Here is a 27274-nt window from a genome sequence, read left to right on the forward strand (position 1 = left end):
TAGGACGAGGGGACGGGCGTGGGGGAATAGTGGGGAGGACGAGGGGATAATGGAGGGGAGGACGAAAGGACGGGGGAGTTGGGGATGATAGGGACGAGGGGACGGGGGAGGGGAGAATGGTACGGAGGACGAGGGGACAAAATACTACCGGAAAATTCACTAGGTAAAGAGGATAGCTTTTTTAAGAGCAGACGCGGCAATCTTCTGTGACAAAGGGGCAATAATTTTGGGAGGAATCAGATAACTGAAAGCCAGGGTTCAGGAGATGGAGCTCAACCCTCTGCAAGGATAAGTGAGAATATGCACACAATATGCGGACAAGGGAGTTCTTCAAACAGAGATATTCTTCAATGTATATATTCAAAATTTTATTTGACAAAAAACGAAAAGCGTTGCCTGTTTCTCGAAAACAAATATCGAGTTTTGTAACAGTTCAGAATATTTGGAATGAAGAAAATTTGAAAAAAATAAATCACGGAGAGACAGAATATACAGGTACAGAAGACACATTAAAAATGCTAAACGGAAATCATAAGCCTTATCTGGCTTATGATTTGAATAAATAATGGGAAGCTTTTTCCTTCCCGTTGGTTCGTGTCGGCGGAGGATGCGGACTGGAGCTTGCTTTGACAGAAAATATTATTGGTAAGTTGCAGCGAGGTCGTAAACTATATTATTCCTAAGTTGCAGCGAGGTCGTAAACTATATTATTCCTAAGTTGCAGCGAGGTCGTAAACTATATTATTCCTAAGTTGCAGCGAGGTCGTAAACTATATTATTCCTAAGTTGCAGCGAAGTCGTAAACTATATTATTCCTAAGTTGCAGCGAGGTCGTAAACTATATTGTTGCAGCGAGGTCGTAAACTAAATTGTTGCAGAGTTGCAGTGAGGTCGTAAACTATTAAGGCTGAGGTATAGCTTGTTAGGGAGTCGTGAGAGGGCAAGGAAAGTCCTGAAGCTAAAGAGTTTGGCACTCTTGGAATACCATTGAGCTCAGATGAGATTTTAAGAAGTTTTGTGATATTTAGAGCCGGTTAGGTCTGTTGTAGAGCTGTGAGGGTGTCGGGGGAGGTGATGGGGAAGCTTGACGCTGCTCTGGGACGCTGTACAGCTGGTTGGGCGTCCCAGCGTCACTGCGGATGGAAGCATCTGCGTCCTCGGGGATCTTGCCGATCTCGGAGTTGAGAGCGAAGAACTGCTCGGAGGCGGCGCAGTCGACGTTGAACCACCAGTCACACACGAAGTACTGCTGGTTGAAGACGGTGCCGTTGGGACACAGGAAGGAGTCGAGGCGGCCGTCGAACTGGCAGATGTGGAAGACCTGGCAGCGGGCCTCGTCAGTGGTGTCGGCGAAGTAACCCGGGAACTCCTGAGCCTGGCAGGAGAAACCGGTTTGTGGCACAGAGGCCAGGATCGGGTAGTGTTGGCCAGGGACGCCGCCCCCGGGAATATTGGCGGCCAGGACGGCTACGGGGTCTTCTAGACCCTCCAGGGATGGGGCCACATCCCTCAGGTCCGGGGCGCCGTAGGAATAACGAGGGGCAGGAGGAGCCGGCAAGAGTTTGTCAGCAAGAGACGTTCCCAACACAGCTGTAAGAGCAGGAGAAATATATCAGGTCACCGTAGGACCCGGGAGGAGGTCCTACGGTGACCTGACCCACGGTGACCTGACCTACGGTCCTTCAGGCTCCCAACATGGTCATAAAGACTCAAGCAACCAGAGTTAATGTTAATCATGTAAACTCATTAACACTAACGAAGGTATCGTTATCAGTGAACGAATGGCAGCTACTTTGTTAGTTATATAATGTCAGATTATTTGCATATTATAATCTCAAGATTTTCGTTACTAACTAAATATAATAATTATTTCTTGACATAATTGAGACTTACTGAGGACGAGCATCAGCGCAGACTTGACCATTGTGAAGAACAAGAAGGTGGAGGAGATGAACCACTGGAGAAGCTGCTCTTGGCACTGTGCTGAGGGAAGATGTTGGCATCATTTTATAGTGCCAGACTGGACCTTTCCCTGGCGGAGTCAAGGTTGATCCAGATGCCCAGGGATGAACCAGGCTCCGGCCCTCAGAGCGTGTCTAGTCCCTCTCTCTCCCCCCCCCCCCCCCCCTCTCTCTACTCAGCTGTGTCAGTAGATTTCCTGTAGTGGCCCACAACGCTCACTTTCTTGCTCGTCCACTCTCCACTTCCATGTCCACCCCTTCTTCGGTTGTCTCTTCCGTGTATGTATGTATGTACAAAGGGGCAATAACTTCAAGCTAAACAATCCACAATGAGGAACATAAATCAGGAGGTAATTTTTACACACAGGTTTATAAACCCATGGAACCGCTTACCCGCTGAAGCCATAAATGCCAAGACATTACTTTAGCTAAAAATTCAGCTCGAAAAAATCCTCAGGAATAATTAGGCGGATCTTTGATAAACCGCTGGCTTCCCGTTTCATTTGAGGTCACTAGAGATGGTGGACATCAGGTATATTCAGGGTTAATAAAAAGCAATGTTCGAGACAGAGATCTGTATATTTTACAGGAGTAGAAGACTTCTGACTCCTGTTAGCAGGACTGAGAGCTTTACGCTACTAGTTCCTTCCTGGAACACGACCAGCCAATCGGTTAACACCAGGTGCCAAATTATTGCTGCGCGAACAGGGTCAAACAGTTAATGATTGGCGCCCCGTTAATCCTTACCAGCCAGGATTGGAACACAGACCAAATCGCTAGGGAGACGAGAGACTAGTGTTACACACGCCTTCACTGGCCGCTTGCCTCGCAATACATTATAGGCTTGCTCAGCCGTTCTCGTGATTCGCCACAACGTCCAAAATAGACCGTCTCAACCTAACGACAAATGCACGAACACAAGCAACCCATCTTACCTAGTCAACTGATCCATGGAAAACGTGCACCAGTTGGTTGTGCATAAATTGTGATCTCTGTTCACTCCCTATGAGGGCACTACACATCACCTTCCTGGTTGTTTTCTCTATAAACACAAGACCTTCCTGCATCTGTCGTGTACCTTGTCAGCTGTTTTTCTTATACTAAATATATGATACATTCAGTATACTCTCTTCGCTGAGAGCATGTTGAATATATATTCAGTATTCTCTCTCTTAAAAGGAATTCTCTCACTTGTAATTCTTTATATTGTTTTATTTTTTCAGAGAGAAATAGGCCGGGGAAGGTTATGTGGGTGGCGACGTACATGCAAAAAGTAAACTGACAGGTGACTGTGTGTGTGCGTATGCAAGCGTCTGTGTGTCCATGTGCGAGCGAACTGTTTATAGAACGCAATTGTATTCTCAAGCAGAAAAAATACATCCGACAAAAAATAGCTTCATTTTCGCCGGGATAAGACGCCTGTCTGGCCCTCAACACACATTCATCATTTACCTCAAACATCCACTCTCTGGCCACCATAACCTCTTTAAGTCACTTGTTATTAGAGACCGTCAGCTTCAACAGCTTTCAACACATCGACTGAACACCTATAGTTATTGTTAATCAAACCCCCATTATTAATGGTTGACTGTTAAATGAGGTGACCAATGGTTAACAATATCTCATTTCTTTTATCATTCTGTTTACTACTTTTTTTATGACAAAGAGTTTACCTTCTCCATTCAGCCTATATTTTGGGAACCTTCTTCGCGAATTTTATTTTTTTTGGATTATATTCGTTGTATGTTGACTCGTGCCGGTTAAGTTTTGTTGTTTACTCAATCCCGGGGCGGGGCAGAAAGGGTTGGGCACGTTTCCTTTAACCTAATGCATCTATTTATCTAGCAGTAAAGACCTGGAGTATCTATTTACCTAGCAGTAAATAGATATCCGGTAGTTAGGCAACTGTTGTGGGGTTGAATCCTGGGGAGGGTCAGTAATTTGACCTTTTGGGGACCTCGATATAAACTTACACATATTCACAGTATTCCTGTCCTGAACAAAACGAATTCATATCATAGGCATTTCTTACCCTTTCTATAATTATACAAAATTAATTGATAACTCCTTCTGTGACCTAGGCTCAAATGATATTACTAATCGTAATTTGCTGTATCTTATTAATAAGACTGATTATTTGGTTACCTGGAATTGGCTTTGTAGTGGGCTTAAGGCCTAACAATCTCTGGAGGGTTATTAATGCCACAACAATAGCTTACTGCCCATTAGTCCTGAACATACTCCAGGTCTTAAGTAAACTCTTAGTGTATTTACACTGAGAAGCTCGGTACATCGCTCGGTGTATATTTCCATCTCGACAACAATTGGATTGTTTTAGTATTGAGCTTAACGCCTGTCAATTTATAATTAACCAGCAAGAATACTTTGGTCCTTAACATAGTCCTGAACTATGTAAGACTATAAGTATACGTACAATGAGGTGAGCGTTATTATATTTTTCTTATGAATCAATTCGATGTTGTTGTTTTAGATTCAGCTACTCGGAACAAAAGTTCTATGTAGCACGGGCTATGGTGAGCCCATAGTAATTTGTTTGTTGTTGTTGCAGATTCGCCACCCGGAACAAAAACTTCCAAGCAGCACGGGCTATGGTGAGCCCATTAGTAATTTTTTGTTGTTAGACATTTGCTACCTGGAACAAACTGTTCCAAGTAACACGGGCTATGGTGAGCCCATTAGTGTTTTAGCCTTGTTTGTTGTTTAAAATTCGCTTCCATGGAACAAAAAGTTTCAAATAAAACGGGATATAGTGCATTTAAATCTTGTGTGCTCTAATAATAAATCAACGTTCTGTGAATACTGACAAAGGAGCAATTAACTATGTTACAAAATTACCAATATTACTTACATAACAATATGTCTTACAAATTTAATGATGGTTTTATAAAAAACTAAGTGCTATACATTTACTTCTTAATATCCTTATTCAATAACGTCATAACAAGTAAATTCACCAAACTTACGTGAGTTCTGCGAGTAATACTATTGTGTCGGGATTAAAATCTGTCAACGACGGTTGGATTATTAGGGCCACTACAAGACCTAACTAATCAACCAGTATGTATAGTTTAGTACTAAAGTAAACTTTCAGTGTATATGTTCACAGAAAAGCGGGAATACATCTACCTCTTGTTTTACATATCCCTCGTCCCAATCTCCATTATATATGATGAATATAAAATCTGTTGTATGCTGGGCTGTATGATAAGTTACTGAAAGTGTTTTTTTTAGATGAGTTGCAATAGACGTATTTATATTGAGGCGTTGTTTCAGTATCTCGCTTTACGAGTTTCGTGTATATTTGTGTAATTTCGTAAATATAGATCAATAAGACACATCTTGAAAAGATATGAACCAATGGACAAATTATTAGGGCTTTGTTGCCAATTCATATATATATATATATATATATATATATATATATATATATATATATATATATATATATATATATATATATATATATATATATATATATATATATATATATATATATATATATATATATATATATATATATATATATATATAATTAGAGACCATACAAGGTACGGAACATGATCTGATGAGAATTGTGATGCATTCTGCTTTCACCTCAGCGGCCGCTCCCACCAGCGCACAAGACAATGGTGACCAGTAAACCTCGCTCTCTTGTCGAGTGGTTGAGATTTATAAAGGTTGTCGAAGCTCACTTTAATACCTTGCTTCATAAGTGTTCAGGGCCAGCACCGTCACTTTATTTACCTTGGCACTTTAACAACACATGATGACAACCAGTGCCAGAGGGACTCTTAACGACCACTAGTGTCAGAGGGACTCTTACCGACCACCAGTGCCAGAGGGACTCTTACCGACCACCAGTGTCAGAGGGACTCTTACCGACCACCAGTGCCAGAGGGACTCTTACCGACCACCAGTGCCAGAGGGACTCTTACCGACCACCAGTGCCAGAGGGACTCTTACCGACCACCAGTGCCAGAGGGACTCTTACCGACCACCAGTGCCAGAGGGACTCTAACCGACCACCAGTGCCAGAGGGACTCTTACCGACCACCAGTGCCAGAGGGGCTCTTACCGACCACCAGTGCCAGAGGGACTCTTACCGACCACCAGTGTCAGAGGGACTCTTACCGACCACCAGTGCCAGAGGGACTCTTACCGACCACCAGTGCCAGAGGGACTCTTACCGACCACCAGTGCCAGAGGGACTCTTACCGACCACCAGTGCCAGAGGGACTCTTACCGACCACCAGTGCCAGAGGGACTCTTACCGACCACCAGTGCCAGAGGGGCTCTTACCGACCACCAGTGCCAGAGGGACTCTTACCGACCACCAGTGCCAGAGGGACTCTTACCGACCACCAGTGCCAGAGGGACTCTTACCGACCACCAGTGCCAGAGGGACTCTTACCGACCACCAGTGCCAGAGGGACTCTTACCGACCACCAGTGTCAGAGGGACTCTTACCGACCACCAGTGTCAGAGGGACTCTTACCGACCACCAGTGCCAGAAGGTCTTAAATGGTCTAGATGATCTTTTTCTTCTAACTTCATCTTTTTCAACCCTGCACACTTCTCCTTGGTGTCAACCCTGCACACTTCTCCTTGGTGTCAACCCTGCACACTTCTCCTTGGTGTCAACCCTGCACACTTCTCCTTGGTGTCAACCCTCCACACTTCTCCTTGGTGTCAACCCTCCACACTTCTCCTTGGTGTCAACCCTGCACACTTCTTCTTGGTGTCAACCCTGCACACTTCTCCTTGGTGTCAACCCTGCACACTTCTCCTTGGTGTCAACCCTGCACACTTCTCCTTGGTGTCAACCCTCCACACTTCTCCTTGGTGTCAACCCCCCACACTTCTCCTTGGTGTCAACCCTGCACACTTCTCCTTGGTGTCAACCCTCCACACTTCTCCTTGGTGTCAACCCTCCACACTTCTCCTTGGTGTCAACCCTGCACACTTCTCCTTGGTGTCAACCCTGCACACTTCTCCTTGGTGTCAACCCTCCACACTTCTCCTTGGTGTCAACCCTCCACACTTCTCCTTGGTGTCAACCCTGCACACTTCTCCTTGGTGTCAACCCTGCACACTTCTCCTTGGTGTCAACCCTGCACACTTCTCCTTGGTGTCAACCCTGCACACTTCTCCTTGGTGTCAACCCTGCACACTTCTCCTTGGTGTCAACCCTGCACACTTCTCCTTGGTGTCAACCCTGCACACTTCTCCTTGGTGTCAACCCCCCACACTTCTCCTTGGTGTCAACCCTGCACACTTCTCCTTGGTGTCAACCCTGCACACTTCTCCTTGATGTCAACCCTGCACACTTCTCCTTGGTGTCAACCCTCCACACTTCTCCTTGGTGTCAACCCTCCACACTTCTCCTTGGTGTCAACCCTGCACACTTCTCCTTGATGTCAACCCTGCACACTTCTCCTTGGTGTCAACCCTGCACACTTCTCCTTGGTGTCAACCCTGCACACTTCTCCTTGGTGTCAACCCTCCACACTTCTCCTTGGTGTCAACCCTGCACACTTCTCCTTGATGTCAACCCTGCACACTTCTCCTTGGTGTCAACCCTGCACACTTCTCCTTGGTGTCAACCCTGCACACTTCTCCTTGGTGTCAACCCTGCACACTTCTCCTTGGTGTCAACCCTCCACACTTCTCCTTGGTGTCAACCCTGCACACTGAATTCACTCCCAAGTTGAAAGGTTAAGTAAAGATGTATAGAGTCTGTGCGAGCGTTATCTGGTTAATGATGCAAGTGATTACTAGTGAGGGAGGATGATGGTGAAGACTGGGGAGGTGGGGGCTGGTGGAGGGGTGAGGGAGAGAGGGAGATGATGGGAAAGGGGGTTTAAGATGATAGCTTGGGGTCACGCTGAAAGTAAACTGGGGCATTGTGTTTTAGGCTGTGCTTTTAGGCTTTTTAACTCCTACAGGCTTTAAAATAAAATGAAAATGTATATATCTATTTTTCCCACAGCCACGAAGAACGTGAAATCATGAAATCTTCACCCCCCCCCCCCCCCCGAAAAAAAACCTTTATCACATGATGCAAAATAAAATCGCATTAACACGTTTCAGTGAAAACATATTGGGGCATAATGGAAGTCTGGGGACGCGAGAACAGTACATTGACTCAATATGTTCTTACTTATCACTCGATGTTTACGAAGCTGCCCACAGCCGTTGCAGCTTCAGAGTGTCAACACCGCCTGCAGCTCCTGCAACACATGCAAGCACGCCCATGGCTTCCGCAGGATATTGCTTGATCACCAGAACGTGTTTTGGGTTCCCGATGGAGACCTTGACCACATGCTTTTTTTTTGTAAGGCATATAGGTACATCACTGAAATGAGGCAAGTCAATACAAGGTGTATATATACAGCGAGAGATGTATACTGCTTCTTAGTGTATATGCACTTGGTATGCGTATCTTGGGGCAGTTCAGTAAGCTGTTGTGGCGGTCACGTAACACTCCCATAGTTAATATGCCTTAATTATTCTCAACACTAACTCAGCAGTCGACAAGGCTTTAGAGATGCTCGAAATGACACTAATAACGGGCTCTCCATAGCCCGTGCTACTTGGAACTTTGTTCCAGGTAGCGAATCTTTAACAACATCAAACAACGACACTTATAAATATATATATCAACTTATATAACACCAAAAGGGGCTGTTAGCTTCTGAGCGTAAGTCAGTATTTCGCTTATAGACCACCTGATCATGTTCGAAGCCATCATTTGAAATGTACTTCGTTTACTTTTAGTCCGTAAACTCTCCTTAAATCACCTTAACCAAAACACCTTACCCGACCTAACCTAACCTAACTATACATAAACCCTCAATATGTACTAATATTTTACATTTCGGATAAAAACGTTTATTATACCGTGTGAAAAATTTGTCAGTTGGTTGTCTCTTGTATAAATCAAATAATGACGTACTAAAAGCTATGGAAATTAGCATTTAACCATCGTCACAATAGGTACTATCTAAACAGGAAGATGGGTTGTATTTAACTTATAGCATGGGCTGGAGCACTGAGAGGTGTACTGCACTTCTCGGTGTATATACACACCGAGTATATTTAGTAAAATATAAAGTTACTAAAGTCCCCCCTCCCCCTGCAATGGGATCAGACTTATTGCCTGTTCAATGAGGCTGTTTGCCTCTGTAGCTCGTAGGACCACATAGTCATCATAGTCAGGCTGATCCCATAACTCCAGCAGAAACTGGTCTCATTCTTTCTAGGAAACGCATGCTGTTGTTCCAGCGACATTTCCTATATTTATTGATTACCAACTTGGACTGCCTTTGAGCAGCCTGAGGGCAGTAATGTTCCAGGAACATCAACTAAATTTTGGAGACTTGAGGCAAAGTGAAAGTCACACCAGTTACTCCATCTATCATCATTCTATTATGCAGGAAGTACCGCACGTCTATGGGTCATCCAATAATGTTAGCAGACTTCTAGATGTTACCACTGCTAGGATTAGGCTCAGCTACAAGTACCTCTGGGAATTTGTAACATCTGCTGATGTAGATTTGACTAAATGTAAACTCTGTCAGCAGAACTATTCGCATACTTTGCGCCATTATAAAATGGAATGTGAAAAAATCGCGGAATTTAGAGATAACACCATCAATAGTGTCCAAGAAATGTGTAAGTACTTCATTCATTATGATGTGCTGTCCGAAATCTTAGCGAAGTGTTCAAAATTTGCTTACTGTAGGTAATGCATGCACATGACTGTAAAGCTGCCGCCCAGTTGGGTGGGTGTGGAGCACATGACTGTAAAGCTGCCGCCCAGTTGGGTGGGTGTGGAGCACATGAATGTAAAGCTGCCGCCCAGTTGGGTGGGTGTGGAGCACATGACTGTAAAGCTGCCGCCCAGTTGGGTGGGTATGCAGCAAGACTAGTAACTGTGTGACTCACCATAGATGTAAAGTGCCTTGTATAGTGACTGTTGTGAGCCTCTTGTTGAATCGCTTGTGACACAAAAGATTATTGATGTGTGTATTTGTGTGGGTAATTAAATATGTATGTGTATGTATATATGTATACGTATGCATATGTACATGTATATATAACAATAATTTTGTAACTAGCGTCAAAAGATTGTTATTTGCTTAGCTAAACGAACTAGAGGGTTCAGTTCCTGAACCGATTATGTGCCTCTGTAATCCTTTACACCACCGCCCACGGGATGGGTATGGGGTGCATAATAAAGAAAGAAATTGATTTGTTGGCACACAGAGTCGTGGGCCTTTGATGTTTATACTCTGTTCTCTGGTCGTGCCGATGGTGAACCTAAATCTAATTAAATTAGATTTATTTAACGCTCCTGCAATATATCTCACCGCATATTTGGGCCCTGATCTTCAGCCGATCTAAAAGCTATGAAAGTTAGCCTTTGAAGTTAAATTTTAAAAGAAAACACACATCCAGGAAGCAGACCGTAGCAGCTGTCTAACTCCCTGATTAATCTCGCTAAATGCACCAAATAGCAACATTCTGAAGGCGCCCATGACTCAATGTTGCAAAATTAAGGATTGTAGTTAATGTAGAGGTAAAAAGACACCTGCAGGAACTGTATGTAACAACAGTAGGACCAGACCAGATTTCACCCTGATTACTGAAGGAAGCTGCGGGAATCTTGTGTAACCAACAACCCTTCCTCCGAATAGACAGTACGTTTTAATACTAAATGTACTAAGTACATTCCTGACTGACTGCATAGTACATAAATACACTTTATTGTGCCCTTATAATCACCTCCCATATATTCTCTTAATTTTGTGTTAATACACATTAAAATTTTAAATATAAATAACACGCTTAAAAGCAGAGTGCAAAATTTTAAATATAAAAAAACTATTTTTCAGCTTTAATAAACAAAAAAGATTTTATACAAAAATTTTAAAATATCTCAAGTTAGTTTATAATTTATTAAAACAATTTAGTTTTGTTTTATTAGTTTTATAAAATTGTAATATCAATATAGCTATAAATTAAGTACTAATTGTAATTAAGACGCAATAAATGCTATTTACATGCTTGGCATCTTACACTCCGAAGGGCGTCTGAGGTCATGGTTTTCTATACAGCTTTTCAGGTAAACTCTAATATTCACAATATTTTGGTGCGATGCTGGCGTTTAAGTGTATTTATGCACTATGCCGATAGTCAGGAATGTACTTATTACATTTTGTTGACCAAACCACACACTAGAAAGTTAAGGGACAACGACGATTCGGTCCGTCCTGGACCATTCTCAAGTCAATTGTGGAGACACAATCGACTTGAGAATGGTTATATATATATATATATATATATATATATATATATATATATATATATATATATATATATATATATATATATATATATATATATATATATATATATATATATATGTCGTACCTAGTAGCCAGAACGCACTTCTCAGCCTACTATGCAAGGCCCGATTTGCCTAATAAGCCAAGTTTTCCTGAATTAATATATTTTCTTTAATTTTTTTCTTATGAAAAGATAAAGCTACCTATTTCATTATGTATGAGGTCAATTTTTTTTTATTGGAGTTAAAATTAACGCAGATATATGACCGAACCTAACCAACCCTACCTAACCTAACCTAACCTATCTTTATACGTTAGGTTCGGTTAGGTAGCCGAAAAAGGTAGGTTAGGTAGTCGAAAAACAATTAATTCATGAAAACTTGGCCTATTAAGCAAATCGGGCCTTGCATAGTAGGCTGAGAAGTGCGTTCTGGCTACTAGGTACGACATATATATATATATAAATATATATATATGCAGTCTCCGTGGTGTAGTGGTAAGACACTCGCCTGGCGTTCCGCGAGCGCTATGTCATGGGTTCGTATCCTGGCCGGGGAGGATTTACTTGGCGCAATTTCTTAACTGTAGCCTCTGTTTAACGCAACAGTAAAATGTGTACTTGGATGAAAAAATGATTCTTCGCGGCAGGGGATCGTATTCCAGGGACCATAGGATTAAGGACTTGCCCGAAACGCTACGCGTACTAGTGGCTGTACAAGAATGTAACAACTCTTGTATATATCACAAAAAAAAAAAAATATATATATATATACAGTATGGTGCTTCTGTAATTGCCTCGATTCTTTCCTCCTTCTGCAATAAGTTCTGCTTGTAAGGTATCTTTGGCAATTACAGAAGCACCATACTGTCCCCCGAGCTCAAAGCGGCAGCTAAAAGCCTTCGTGAGAACAAGGAGATAGTTGTCAGGAGAGGTGACAAGTCGCCAACATATGTCATTCTTAAAAAAGACGAATATCTGGCGAAAATGAACATCATACTCTCTGACCAAACTAAGTTCCAAAGGGTAACGAAGGACACTACAGCCGAATTAAAAGCAAAGGTCAACAAACTGATCGCAACTGTGAACGCCAAGAAATCCGGACTCCACCTGCCAAAGATCATTGGGGAATATAAACCTGGATATGCGTATGGAAATGTCAAGACACACAAGCCTGGAAACCCACTTCGGCCAATCATTAGCCAGATACCCACACCCACGTACAGACTGGCGAAGCGACTCACGGCCTGCTGACTCCTTATGTTCCCTGCGCCTTCAGCCTGAAGTCTCCAAAGGAATTTGTTGACTTACTGCGGGGCACACGGGCCACAGGGATAAGAGCCTCGTTGGACGTAGAATCGCTGTTTACCAACGTACCTGTGGACGAGACAATCGGGATGATAGCCGACAGAGTGTATCTTGATCCAGCCTGTACTCCTCTTGACATACCAGAAAATATTCTGAGGAAACTACTCCAAGCTTGTACTAAAGAGGCACCCTTCTTGAGCCCGGATGGGCACATGTATAAGCAAGTAGATGAGGTTGCCATGGGCTCTCCCCTAGGTGTCCTGTTTGCAAACTTCTACATGGGTACCATCGAGCAAAAAGTCTTAGTCGACATGAACTTGAAACCGGCCATATACTGCAGGTATGTTGACGACATTTTTACACAGGTACCTGATGTCAGACATCTGCAGGAGCTGAAGGAGGCATTTGAGCAGAGTTCCGTGCTGCGTTTCACTTACGAGATGGAAAAGGATGGGAAGCTGCCCTTTCTATATGTAACAGTCATGGAAAAGAGCGGAGGTTTCCACACTGCAGTCTACACTAAGGAAACGAACATAGGAATGTGCCTAAATGCCAACAGGTACAAGAGGAGTGTTGTTAACGCATATGTCGACCGTGCTCTCAGCCACAGCTCAGAATGGAAGCAAGTCGACGAAGAACTCTGTAGGGTAAGGCAGGTCCTAGTCAACAACGGCTTCTCCAATGGTTTCGTCCAAGACATCATAAGAAGGAAAGTGAAACGCCATGCAACCTCTGAAGAGACAGCTAACACAACACCTATACCCCCTATTAGACTATTTTACAGGAACTTCTTTTCCACAGCTCATAAAACGGAGGAAAGGGTCCTGAAAGATATTGTTAATAGAAACGTTATCCCTACAGACAAAAATCAGAGGATACAACTGACGATTTACTATAAAACCAGAAAAACGGCCAGCCTACTCATGAGAAACTCTCCAGACACAAAACAGAACGCTTTAAAAGAGACTGACGTCGTCTATGCCTTCAAATGCCCTCTTGGGGACTGTAAGCTCCAAAAAAACTCAGTATATAGGCAAGACAACAACATCTCTTTCTAGGCGTTTAACGATGCATAAGCAACAGGGCTCCATTAAGGAACATATAATCTCTTCCCACAACCAAACCATCGCCAGAGAAATCCTAGTAAACAACACAGAAATCATCGATAGATACAGCGATAGCAGGCAGCTTGACGTTTGCGAGGCACTACACATCAAGATGTCAACACCAGCAATCAACAGCCAATTAATGCACAACTATATTCTACCCACCTCAAGACTCCGCTCCAATATAGAAGCATCAAGAAATATGGACCAATAGGCTTTTTACATACACTTCAATTCAATACCCATTGTTTCGTGTTTTGTCTTGTGTTGATGAAATTAATACCCTATTAATGCCACCTCACCCCATCCACCTCACTAAAATGTAGATATAAAATCGGAGATGCGTAAGTTCTATTCAGTTGTGTATTTGTAAACTAAAGTCTTTGAAAATGTAATAAGTTTTACGAAACGCGCTCGTGTCGCGTCAGACTAGAAATAAAAATGAATTTTGGAGAATTGATTTTTGATTTACCTCCAACAGTGAAAAGAAATGTACGAAAGATTGAGAAAATTCGTGTTAGAATTATTAATCTTACTTTTTCGGTCATATTTAATAATATATGTCTACAGGAAAGACTGCTACCAAAATATACTAATATATATATATATATATATATATATATATATATATATATATATATATATATATATATATATATATATATATATATATATATATATATCTAGATGTAACAGTCATGGAAAAGGGCGGAGGTTTCCACACTGCAGTCTACACAAAGGAAACAAACATAGGAATGTGCCTAAATGCCAACAGCGACTGCCCTGACAGGTACAAGAGGAGTGTTGTTAACGCATACGTCGACCGTGCTCTCAGCCACAGCTCAGAATGGAAGCAAGTCGACGAAGAACTCTGTAGGGTAAGGCAGGTTCTAGTCAATAACGGCTTCTCCAATGGTTTCATCGAAGACATCATAAGAAGGAAAGTGAAAAGCCATGCAACCTCCGAAGAGACAACTAACACAACACCTATACCCCCTATTAGACTATTTTACAGGAACTTCTTTTCCACAGCTCATAAAACAGAGGAAAGGGTCCTGAAAGATATTGTTAATAGAAACGTTATCCCTACAGACAAAAATCAGAGGATACAACTGACGATTTACTATAAAACCAGAAAAACGGCCAGCCTACTCATGAGAAACTCTCCAGACACGAAACAGAACGCTTTAAAAGAGACTAACGTCGTCTATGCCTTCAAATGCCCACTTGGGGACTGTAAGCTCCAAAAAACCCAGTATATAGGCAAGACAACAACATCTCTTTCTAGGCGTTTAACGATGCATAAACAACAGGGCTCCATTAAGGAACATATAATCTCTTCCCATAACCAAACCATCGCCAGAGAAATCCTAGTAAACAACACAGAAATCATCGATAGATACAGCGATAGCAGGCGGCTTGACGTTTGCGAGGCACTACACATCAAGAAGTCAACACCAGCAATCAACAGCCAATTATTGCACAACTATATTCTACCCACCTCAAGACTCCGCTCCAATATAGAAGCATCAAGAAATATGGACCAATAGGCTTTCTACAAACACTTCTATTCAATATCCATTGTTTCGTGTTCTGTCTTGTGTTGATACTTTTAATACCCTATTAATATTCTCTAATGCCACATCATCCTTCCCACCTCACTCAAATGTAATGCCACATCACCCTTCCCACCTCACTCAAATGTAGATATAAAATCAGGGAAACGCAAGTTCTAATCAGTTGTGTATTTGTGAAGTCTTTGAAAATGTAATAAGTTTTACGAAACGCGCCCGTGTCGCGTCAGACTAGAAATAAAAATGAATTTTGGAGAAGTGATTTTTGATTTACCTCCAACAGTGAAGCATAATGTACGAAAGATTGAGAAAATTCGTGTTAGAATTATTAATCTTACTTTTTCGGTCATATTTAATAAAATATATATATATATATATATATATATTCTCAAGCAGGCCAGTGAGTGTGACGTGTTGGATGTAGAAAGTATGGTGTAGATTATAAGGTATGTAGTGTAGGGTGATGATTGTAAGGTGTAGTCCCGTGTATTGATAGTAAGGTGTAGAGTGCAGGATGTGATGCTGAGTTTACCCATATGATGTAAATAGTAAAGAGTAGAGTGGATAGTTTAGAGAGTGAAGGGTATATACACTGTACACTGAGGCGTGTAGACGCCGACGGTGCTCGGGATTCTCAACACGACTGGTAAACACCTTAACATCCTCCTGAGCGCCCTCTCCCTGCCAGCATGCACTTCCCACCATACTCATTAACATATGTAAACATGTTCTATTATATTGACAACATCAACGGGTCAGCGATGTGTGTGTGTGTGTGTGTGTGTGTGTGTGTGTGTGTGTGTGTGTGTGTGTGTACTCACCTAATTGTGCTTGCGGGGGTTGAGCTCTGGCTCTTTGGTCCCGCCTCTCAACCGTCAATCAACTGGTGTACAGATTCCTGAGCCTATTGGGCTCTATCATATCTACATTTGAAACTGTGTATGGAGTCAGCCTCCACCACATCACTTCCTAATGCATTCCATTTACTAACTACTCTGACACTGAAAAAGTTCTTTCTAATGTCTCTGTGGCTCATTTGGGTACTCAGCTTCCACCTGTGTCCCCTTGTTCGCGTCCCACCAGTGTTGAATAGTTCATCCTTGTTTACCCGGTCGATTTCCCTGAGGATTTTGTAGGTTGTGATCATGTCCCCCCTTACTCTTCTGTCTTCCAGTGTCGTAAGGTGCATTTCCCGCAGCCTTTCCTCATAACTCATGCCTCTTAGTTCTGGGACTAGTCTAGTAGCATACCTTTGGTCTTTTTCCAGCTTCGTCTTATGCTTGACAAGGTACGGGCTCCATGCTGCGGCCGCATACTCCAGAATTGGTCTTACATATGTGGTGTACAAGATTGTGTGTGTGTGTGTGTGTGTGTGTGTGTATTCACTTATTTGTAGCTGCAAGATCGGTGTCTTAGCTCTTAGACCCCGCACTTCGAACCATCGGTTGTGAAATCAATATACTGACTGTCGTTCCCTTTGCTGCACCCGGGTCTGTTGCCCCCCAACTGTCTATCCATTTCTCCCCTCCCCCCTCCTCTTCCCAACCCATCACCCCCATCTCCCCGTTGACCCTCTCGTCTCCCCTTCATCCCTTCTCCCTTGTCTTCCCTTCTCCCCCTCTCTCTCCCTTCTCAGAAAATGTATTATTATTATCACTAAACCATTAGGGAAATCACACCGTATATTTCACACTTGAAACAATGAAAATCGCAAGGGGGGTTCTTTATAATTTGTAATATTACTTAAAACATATAACTAATGCCTACTCCTACCAGCCGATGTCTGTCCCGCACCCTAGACCATTCCTTTTGTAAATTTGGTTGAGGCTAACCCCAAGCGTCTGGTCTACAACTGTGGACAGACGACTAGACAAACAGACAGAGCAAGACATATATATTATATATATATATATATATATATATATATATATATATATATATATATATGTCGTACCTAGTAGCCAGAACTCACTTATCAGCATACTATGCAAGGCCCAATTTGCCTAATAAGCCAAGTTTTCATGAATTAATATATCTTCTCTAATTTCTTTCTTATGAAATGATAAAGCTACCCATTTCATTATGTATGAGGTCATTTTTTATTATTGGAGTTAAAATTAACGTAGATATATGACCGAACATAACCAACCCTACCTAACCTAACCTATCTTTATAGGTTAGGTTCGGTTAGGTGGCCGAAAAAGTTAGGTTAGGTTAGGTTAGGTAGGTTAGGTAGTCGAAAAACAATTAATTCATGAAAACTTGGCTTATTAGGCAAATCGGGCCTTACATAGTAGGCTGAGAAGTGCGTTCTGGCTACTAGGTACGACATATATATATATATATATATATATATATATATATATATATGAATGAAAACTCACACCCCAGAAGTGACTCGAACCCATACTCCCAGAAGCAACGCAACTGGTAACTACAGGGCGCCTTAATCCGCTTGACCATCACGGCCGTCAAAAGGAAGTGATAGCCGAGGCTATTTGAGCCACTTCCCCGACGGCAACTCGGATGGTAATCTTGGGCATAGCATTTCACCAAATCACCTCATTCTTTGGGGCACACGTGAGGAACACAAATGCGAACAAGCCTGAATGGTCCCCAGGACTATATGCGAATGAAAACTCACACCCCAGAAGTGACTCGAACCCATACTCCCAGAAGCAACGCAACTGGTAACTACAGGGCGCCTTAATCCGCTTGACCATCACGGCCGTCAAAAGGAAGTGATAGCCGAGGCTATTTGAGCCACTTCCCCGACGGCAACTCGGATGGTAATCTTGGGCATAGCATTTCACCAAATCACCTCATTCTTTGGGGCACACGTGAGGAACACAAATGCGAACAAGCCTGAATGGTCCCCAGGACTATATGCGAATGAAAACTCACACCCCAGAAGTGACTCGAACCCATACTCCCAGAAGCAACGCAACTGGTAACTACAGGGCGCCTTAATCCGCTTGACCATCACGGCCGTCAAAAGGAAGTGATAGCCGAGGCTATTTGAGCCACTTCCCCGACGGCAACTCGGATGGTAATCTTGGGCATAGCATTTCACCAAATCACCTCATTCTTTGGGGCACACGTGAGGAACACAAATGCGAACAAGCCTGAATGGTCCCCAGGACTATATGCGAATGAAAACTCACACCCCAGAAGTGACTCGAACCCATACTCCCAGAAGCAAGATTACCAAGATTACCATCCGAGTTGCCGTCGGGGAAGTGGCTCAAATAGCCTCGGCTATCACTTCCTTTTGACGGCCGTGATGGTCAAGCGGATTAAGGCGCCCTGTAGTTACCAGTTGCGTTGCTTCTGGGAGTATGGGTTCGAGTCACTTCTGGGGTGTGAGTTTTCATTCGCATATAGTCCTGGGGACCATTCAGGCTTGTTCGCATTTGTGTTCCTCACGTGTGCCCCAAAGAATGAGGTGATTTGGTGAAATGCTATGCCCAAGATTACCATCCGAGTTGCCGTCGGGGAAGTGGCTCAAATAGCCTCGGCTATCACTTCCTTTTGACGGCCGTGATGGTCAAGCGGATTAAGGCGCCCTGTAGTTACCAGTTGCGTTGCTTCTGGGAGTATGGGTTCGAGTCACTTCTGGGGTGTGAGTTTTCATTCGCATATAGTCCTGGGGACCATTCAGGCTTGTTCGCATATATATATATATATATATATATATATATATATATATATATATATATATATATATATATATATATATATATATATATATATATATATATATATTTCTCACACACACACACATTCCCAGGATGCAGCCCACAACAGCCCACTACCTCCCTGGTACCTGTCAATGTTTGAGTTGGATTGGTTGATTTGACTGATGAAGATTAAGCCACCACGAGAGGTGACACGGGCATGAGTAGCCCCGTAAGCGATAGATTTTTTGGGGAGGGACTCTGAGCTTTTGTTTGAGTTTGTGCGGACTTAACTATTTATACTCACCTATTTGTTCCTGTAGGATCGAGCTTCAGATCTTGGACCCCCACTTCTCCCTCGTGGCTTCTACAACCTGCTCGTTTACATCTTTCCATTTCTCTATTATTTCAAAACCAGGGCCAAGATTCATGAAACATTTACGCTACTACTTGCGAAACCAGTATATCTTTCCTTGGCCACAGTAGCTTGTTTACAATTATTAAACAATTTTTGACCTTTGAAGCACTACGAGGATGTTTATAGCAATAATAACCGTGGGTTGTGAAGTTTCCAAGCTCGTAAACTCTTTAATAAATAAAAACAAAGCAGCCATGATTAAGGAAAGATGTACAGGTTTCGTGATAGGTTGCACGAATGTTTGATCTTGACCCAACACTCGCTGGATCCTAAGGAGATTTCGTGAGTCAGGGTCACACTGACCCTATTTTGAGAGATGAACGGGTTAAGTAGGTTACAGGTATACCTATGTACAAGAAACCTTCTCACACCATGACGTGCGGCTCCCCACACATACTGAAGGCTCCCTCGTGCAGGCCTGGGACACCGTGCGGCTCCCCACACATACTGAAGGCTCCCTCGTGCAGGCCTGGGACACCGTGAGGCTCCCCACACATACTGAAGGCTCCCCCGTGCAGGCCTGGGACACCGTGAGGCTCCCCACACATACTGAAGGCTCCCCCGTGCAGGCCTGGGACACCGTGAGGCTCCCTGCACATACTGTAGGCTCCCCCGTGCAGGCCTGGGACACCGTGAGGCTCCCCACACATACTGAAGGCTCCCCCGTGCAGGCCTGGGACACCGTGAGGCTCCCCACACATACTGTAGGCTCTTATTTACACAGAAGGGTACAGGAGCAGAGAGCTGCTGACTCCTGTTAGCTGGCTGAGAGCTTTCCCTTCCCATAGTTCATGGTAAGCCTTACCCTACTAGTTTTCCCTGGAACACGACTCGGCAATCGGTGCAACCAGGTCCCCAATTATTGCTGGGTGAACAGGGCGAACATTTATGGACTGGCACACAGTAAATCCTCCATGGATAAGACTCGAACCCTGACTTTTTCGCTTGAAAGGCACCTGGCGGGTGTGTTGCCGGTTCGCCAGCAGGGACTGGCTCTCTCCCTTGCAGTATTACGACACCACGAGGCTCCAGAAACTCCCTCGCAGGCACACGGGTCGATCACCTAGAACATTGCAAAATACAGCATTTCTCAGGTACAGAGAGGACCTTGGGGCTAATGGATGAGCCGCGGAGGAGTTTGCTCTGGGTTACTGTCGAAGTTCAGAGGAGAAAACGGACATCGATCTTCCTGGAGGACTGAAGCGATGACTTTGCTAATCCAGGTCATTCCGTACACGTGAAGGTTCGCAAATGGATTTTCGTTGTAGATTTTTTTTATTTATATATATACAAGAGTTGTCACATTATTGTACAGCCACCAGCACTCATAGCGCTTCAGGCAGGTCCTTAATCCTAATTTTTCCCCTGGAAGTTAAAGCTACAGTTAAGGATTAGTGCCAAGTAAATCCTGCCGGCCATGATACCAACCCGAAGTGGCGAAGTCATCTCTCCATTCCATTCCATTCATTTAGACTTTCAACTATGCCTAATCTAGCCCTTATAATCTGATTTAAGCTAATCTTAAATATGTCAGGGCGCCTGACAGCTGAGTGGATAGCGCTTCGGATTCGTAGTCCTGAGGTTCCGGGTTCGATCCCCGGTGGAGACAAATGGGCAAAAAGTTTCTTTCGCCCTGATGGCCCTGTTACCTAGCAGTAAATAGGTACCTGGGAGTTAGACAGCTGTTACGGGCTGCTTCCTGAGGATGTGTAACAAAAAGTAGGCTCTGGGCGAGGACCGGGCCGCGGGGACGCTAAGCCCCGAAATCATCTCAAGATAACCTCAAGGAATCTAAACTAACGTAACTAAACCGAATGTAATCAAATCTAGCTTAAAATAGCCCAAACTCATTTAGTTTAGCCTAATCAAACCAACATTAAGTCAACCTAATCCACCCTAATCTAATGTAAATCAATCCGAACTAACTAGACTAATCATAATATAATCTAACTCTACCTAACATACCATAACCTAATCTAATCAAAATTAACTTAATCTTTTTTTTTTTTTTTGTTGCCGCCGAAGGCGGCTAGTTTATTGTGCACCCCATACTCATCCTGTGAGCGGTAGCGCAAAAGCATTACAGAGGGCACAAAAGGTCTTTATCAGACCTCATCTTAGATTATTACATAAACAATTTCTTCAATCCTTCATACCTTATAGATACAATGTCAGCTAGTTACAGAGAAAGTGCTATTACAAGAGCTACATATTTACAGTAAGTCATCATACATTAATGGTAGGTTTTATCGTTAATACATAATAGTTTGGCCAATGGGGATATTACAGAGTCATAGGGGAGCTTCTGTTTATTATTAGTCCTCACAATACACTACTTGTTTCTGAATCTCATATGTCGTTCATCTACTGGAAGCAAAATGTGGATACAGTGCAAGGATTTCAGGTAATTTATACATGGTAGTAAGATAGGTTGCCATATCATACAGAGTGAGCTTAGACTTATCTCTAAAAGGCTCAATTGTACAACAATCCAAGATATAGTGTTCGAGTGTGTGTCCCTGCCTATGTCCACACACTTTACACTTTACTTCATCTAGATCCCTATACAAGCCGAACTGCCAGAGATACTTGTAGCCAAGTCTTATACGAGCTGTGACAACATCTGTTAGTCTACTGACTTTGTTACTTGCCCCATACACATGTTTTACTTCACACATTTCATTGTGATGAACAATGGACCTACTAGTTCCAGTTTGCACTGTTCTACTTTCTTCAAATCCATCTAGGAGTTCTCGTCTAATGACACTTTTAAGGGACCTATTTGATAACTCAAGATTCCATTCAATACTGTCTTTATTTACTGCAGCCTTAGCAAGGGCGTCAACTTTGTCATGTTCCTGCATGCCAATGTGAGAAGGAATCCACAACATTTTTATATTTACCCTCTTGCTAAGTATTCTTACATATCTACGTCTAGCTTCCAAGACAAGCACGTTATTACTTGATTGCAAACTGTTTATTGCTCGTAGTGAGGATAGGGAGTCAGAAATAATTAAGCTGTCTACTTCAGTGTTGTCAATAATTTCGAGTGCTACCAGTATCGCTACCAACTCGGCCTGCATTGTGGACGCCCAGTTACTAATTCGGATATTTCTTTGAATTGTGCTGCCATCGGGCTGATGAGCAATAACAGCACTTCCTGCCCTCCCTGTAGCTGTATTGAGTGATCCGTCAGTGTATATGGTCTGTGCAATGTTGTTTTCAGCTTGTATATTGTGAATGTGCTCTATGGTGCTTAATTTAGCAGCAAGCTAAGCATGAGGGTTGCTTGTGATTAGTTTCTTGATGGGGTATGCAGGGGTCAGGATGTCAAAAGGTACTATCTGCCAGGGTGGAAGGAAGTGCTGTACTCTTTCATCTGTATATACATCGTGCAGTCCCATCATTTTAATATGAGTGGCAGTTCTTTGAATCCATTTAGACTCGCTAATTCCATTTCGTATGTGTTCTAACAGTGCAACTGACACAATGTTGTTTTTGTTATCACGCAGCAGCTTTAGTCCCATCATAAGATTAATTTCAAATATTGTATCTCGAATGCTAAGTATATTTAATTCTTTCCGCATGTTGAGAACTTTGGTAGTTATAGGACAGCCAAGTATAATTCTGAGTGCTTCATTTTGCATTTTTTCCAGTCTATCAATACTTTTGCCATTCTGCAGGACCTACTTACTATCTTAACTTAGCCTAACCTAACTTAACCTACCCCAACTTGACTTCTATATTATCTATCCAAGCCTAACTTGACTTAACCTAGCATCATCTTCCCCAACCTATGCACAAAAAATATTAACTTTGGATAATTAGAATACGACTCATGTGGGAAATGCTTATAACTTTTATTTTATCCGTTATTGCAGACAGGAAGCCTGTTAGGCGTATGATGGCCTCCCACCCATAGTTACATAGCTCGCAGCTACCTATTTACTGCTAGGTAAATAGGGATCCACACCTACAACCACGTCATCACCTGTGGGCCCCAACAACCACGTTCTTGCCGGTGGGCTCCTACAACAACGTTCTCACCTGTGGGCCCCTACAACCTCCTTCTCACCTGTGAGCTCCTACAATCACGTTCTCACCTGTGGATCCCTGCAACCACGTTCTCACCTGTGGATCCCTGCAACCACGTTCTCACCTGTGGATCCCTGGAACCACGTTCTCACCTGTGGATCCCTGCAACCACGTTCTCACCTATGGACCCCTACAACCTCGTTCTCACTTCTGGGCCCCTACAACAACGTTCTCACCTGTGGAATCCAACAATTACGTTCTCCTATGTGAACTCCTATAGCAATGTTCTCACCTGTGGCCCCCTAAAACAACCATATCAAAACCAACCACGTTCTCACATTTGGAACCCTATAACCACGTTCTCACCTGTAAACCCCACCTGTTGACTGACACAACCACGTTCTCACCTGTGGAACCAATACAACAACGTTCTCACCTGTGTTAAATACACTCATAAGAGGTTCTTATTTTGTTAGAATACAATACAAGACACAGTATAAATCCCAGGGTCCCCTTGAAATTCTTCCATTGGCCCGCATGGTTCATTTCAGTGGTTGGGAACCACTGAAATGAAGAGCATTATGCAACTCGTAAACAAAGGTTTAGATCAGTATGTCGTCTATAACATTTTTAATGATGATACTCAAAAGGTTTAATTCTATGTGATAATGTTAAGCAATTCGTCCACTCACTTCCGATTTATGCTTACCATTATAAATCATTAGCTAAACAGCCTAATTCTTTTCTCGTATCTCCCTTACGCTGTATACAAGGTTCTCTTTTATATTTAAATTTACTGCACACCTAAATTCACAGTATTTATGGTGTTAAGAATTTTGAAAGTGTTTTTTTATAGTATGGTTCATTTTCCTTTAGCACACATATATACTTTTATATATTAATATAATTATAATTATAAAATTATAATTAATTTTTAATTATAATTAAAATTATAAAAATTATAATTTTAATTATAATTTTAATTATAATTAAAATTATAATTAAAAATTATAATTTTTTTAATTATAAAAAATGAAAACCTAATATTGCACACGTCAATGCACATGGAAACTGTGCATGACAGTGATTGCTCACGTCTTAGTAGCCGGAAAGTTCAAAGAAATCCGATACGTCAGCTATAAATGTAAATTATCAATATTTCATTTAAATTATCGTTTACGACGCACGTTCTCCCCTGTGGACCCACTACAACCCGTTCTCCCCTGTGGACCCACTACAACCCGTTCTCCCCTGTGGACCCACTACAACCCGTTCTCGCCTGTGGACCCACTACAACCCGTTCTCGCCTGTGGACCCACTACAACCCGTTCTCGCCTGTGGACCCACTACAACCCGTTCTCGCCTATGGACCCACTACAACCCGTTCTCCCCTATGGACCCACTACAACCCGTTCTCGCCTGTGGACCCACTACAACCCGTTCTCGCCTGTGGACCCAATACAACCCGTTCTCCCCTATTGACCCACTACAACCCGTTCTCGCCTGTGGACCCACTACAACCCGTTCTCGCCTGTGGACCCAATACAACCCGTTCTCCCCTATGGACCCACTACAACCCGTTCTCGCTTGTGGACCCACTACAACCCGTTCTCCCCTATGGACCCACTACATCCCGTTCTCCCCTATGGACCCACTACAACCCGTTCTCCCCTATGGACCCACTACAACCCGTTCTCGCCTGTGGACCCACTACAACCCGTTCTCGCCTGTGGACCCACTACAACCCGTTCTCCCCTATGGACCCACTACAACCCGTTCTCTCTCTGGACCCACTGCAACCTGTTCTTACTGTGGACCCAATACATTCCTTTCTCACCTGTAGACCAACTACAATTCGTCTCACCTGTGGACGACTACAACCATGTTTTCACCTGTGAGCACCTACAACCACGTTCTCACCTGTAAACCCACTACATCCCGTTCTCCTCCTACAATCAGTTGATGGAGGTCAACTACAGATGTAGGCTGAGCAACCTCAACCTACAATAAAAAATAGTCTTAAAGCATTATAAACTAATTGGTGATGATATAGAAAGGTTCTCATTTATATTTAAATTTACTGCACACTAAAATACACAGTATTTTGTTGGTTTGAAAATTGACGGAATTATTATAGTATAGTTTATTTTCCTTCGACACATTAAAACACACACTTGACACTATTATAAGCAAAGGAGAGACCTAATTTTACACATCACAATGTACAGGAAAACTGTGCATGGGGGTTGTTGCTCACGCCTCAGTAGCCTGAAAGTTCAAGGAGATCCGTGACGTCATCAAAAAACAAATCTGGCGGCAATGTAAATTATCAATATTTCCTTAAATTATAGTTCACAACCCGTTCTCACCTGTGGACCCAGTTACAACAACGTTTTCACCTGTGGGTCCCTACAACCACATTCACATTCAATCCACATTCAAACCTGTGGATCCCTGAAACCACATTTAGTCTCACCTGTTGACCCTTACAAAAACGTTCTCACATGTGGGCTGCAACAACCATTTTCTCACATGTTTTCCACTATAACCACGTTGTCACCTGTGGACCCGTAAAACCACGTTCTCACCTGTGGATCCTTGTAACCACGTTCTCACCTGTAGACTCCTACAACTTGTTCTCACCTGGGAACTCCTTCAACCACGTTCTCACCTGTGGTCCCCAATAACCTATAGACCAACTACAACCACGTTCTTAGTGTATAACCCTACAACCACGTTCTCACCTTTGGAACCAATACAACCACATGCTCACTACAACCACGTGCTCACTTGTGTTAAACACACTCATAAGACAGTATTAGGTTCTTATGACCCACTACAACCAAGATCTCACTTGTGGAACCAATACAAACACGTTCTCACCTGTGTTAAACAAATTCACAAGAAGTTTTTATTTTGTTAGAGTACAATACAACACACATTATTAATCCCAGGGTCCCCTTGAAATTCTTCCATTGACCCGCGGTTGGGAACCATTGAAATGAAGAATATTAGGCAACTTGTAAACAAAGGTTTAGATCTGTATGACGTCTATAACATTTTAGTGATTCTTACGAGGTTTATTTTTATGTGATAATGTTATACAATTCCTAGACTCACCTTCCCCTTATGATTCTTGAATTAATTATAGCTATAAAGCCTTAAAATTTAAACAGAAGCTGTTGACGCTTATTTACAAAATGCAGTTTTGTTTTATATATAAATTTACTGCACACCTAAATTTACAGAATTTAACCTTAGCACTAATATTGAAAGTTCTTTTTATAGTATGGTTAATTTTCCTTTTATACAAATACACACACGCTTCGCATTATTTTAAATACAAGTAAGGCCTAATATTGCACAGCATCAATGTACAGGAAAACTGTGCACGAGGGTGGTTGCTCACGCCTCAGTAGCCCGAAAGTTCAAAGGAGATCCGTGACGTCATCAGAACCAAATCTGGCGGCAATGTCAATTGTCAATATTTCATTTAAATTATCGTTTATGACGCACGTTCTCACCTGTTGACGCCTACAACCACGTTCTCACCTGTTGACGCCTACAACCACGTTCTCACCTGTTGACGCCTACAACCATGTTATCACTTGTCGGCCCTTACAACTACGTTCTCACCTGTGGACCCCTACAACCACGTTCTCACCTGTTGACGCCTACAACCACGTTCTCACCTGTTGACGCCTACAACCATGTTATCACTTGTCGGCCCCTTCAACTACGTTCTTACCTCTTGAGCCACTGCAACCACGTTCTCACCTATGCACCCTAAAGCAACGTTCTCACCTGTGGACCCATAAAAACACAT

The 27274-nt window shown here is 42.8% G+C and overlaps 1 pseudogene; it reads right to left on the reverse strand.

Moving 5' to 3' along the window:
• Positions 1-488: 488 nt before the first annotated feature.
• Positions 489-27274, reverse strand: LOC123765918 (uncharacterized; annotated as a pseudogene).

This window comes from Procambarus clarkii, chromosome 37 (genome assembly GCF_040958095.1).
Source record: "Procambarus clarkii isolate CNS0578487 chromosome 37, FALCON_Pclarkii_2.0, whole genome shotgun sequence".
Classification (NCBI taxonomy): domain Eukaryota; kingdom Metazoa; phylum Arthropoda; class Malacostraca; order Decapoda; family Cambaridae; genus Procambarus; species Procambarus clarkii.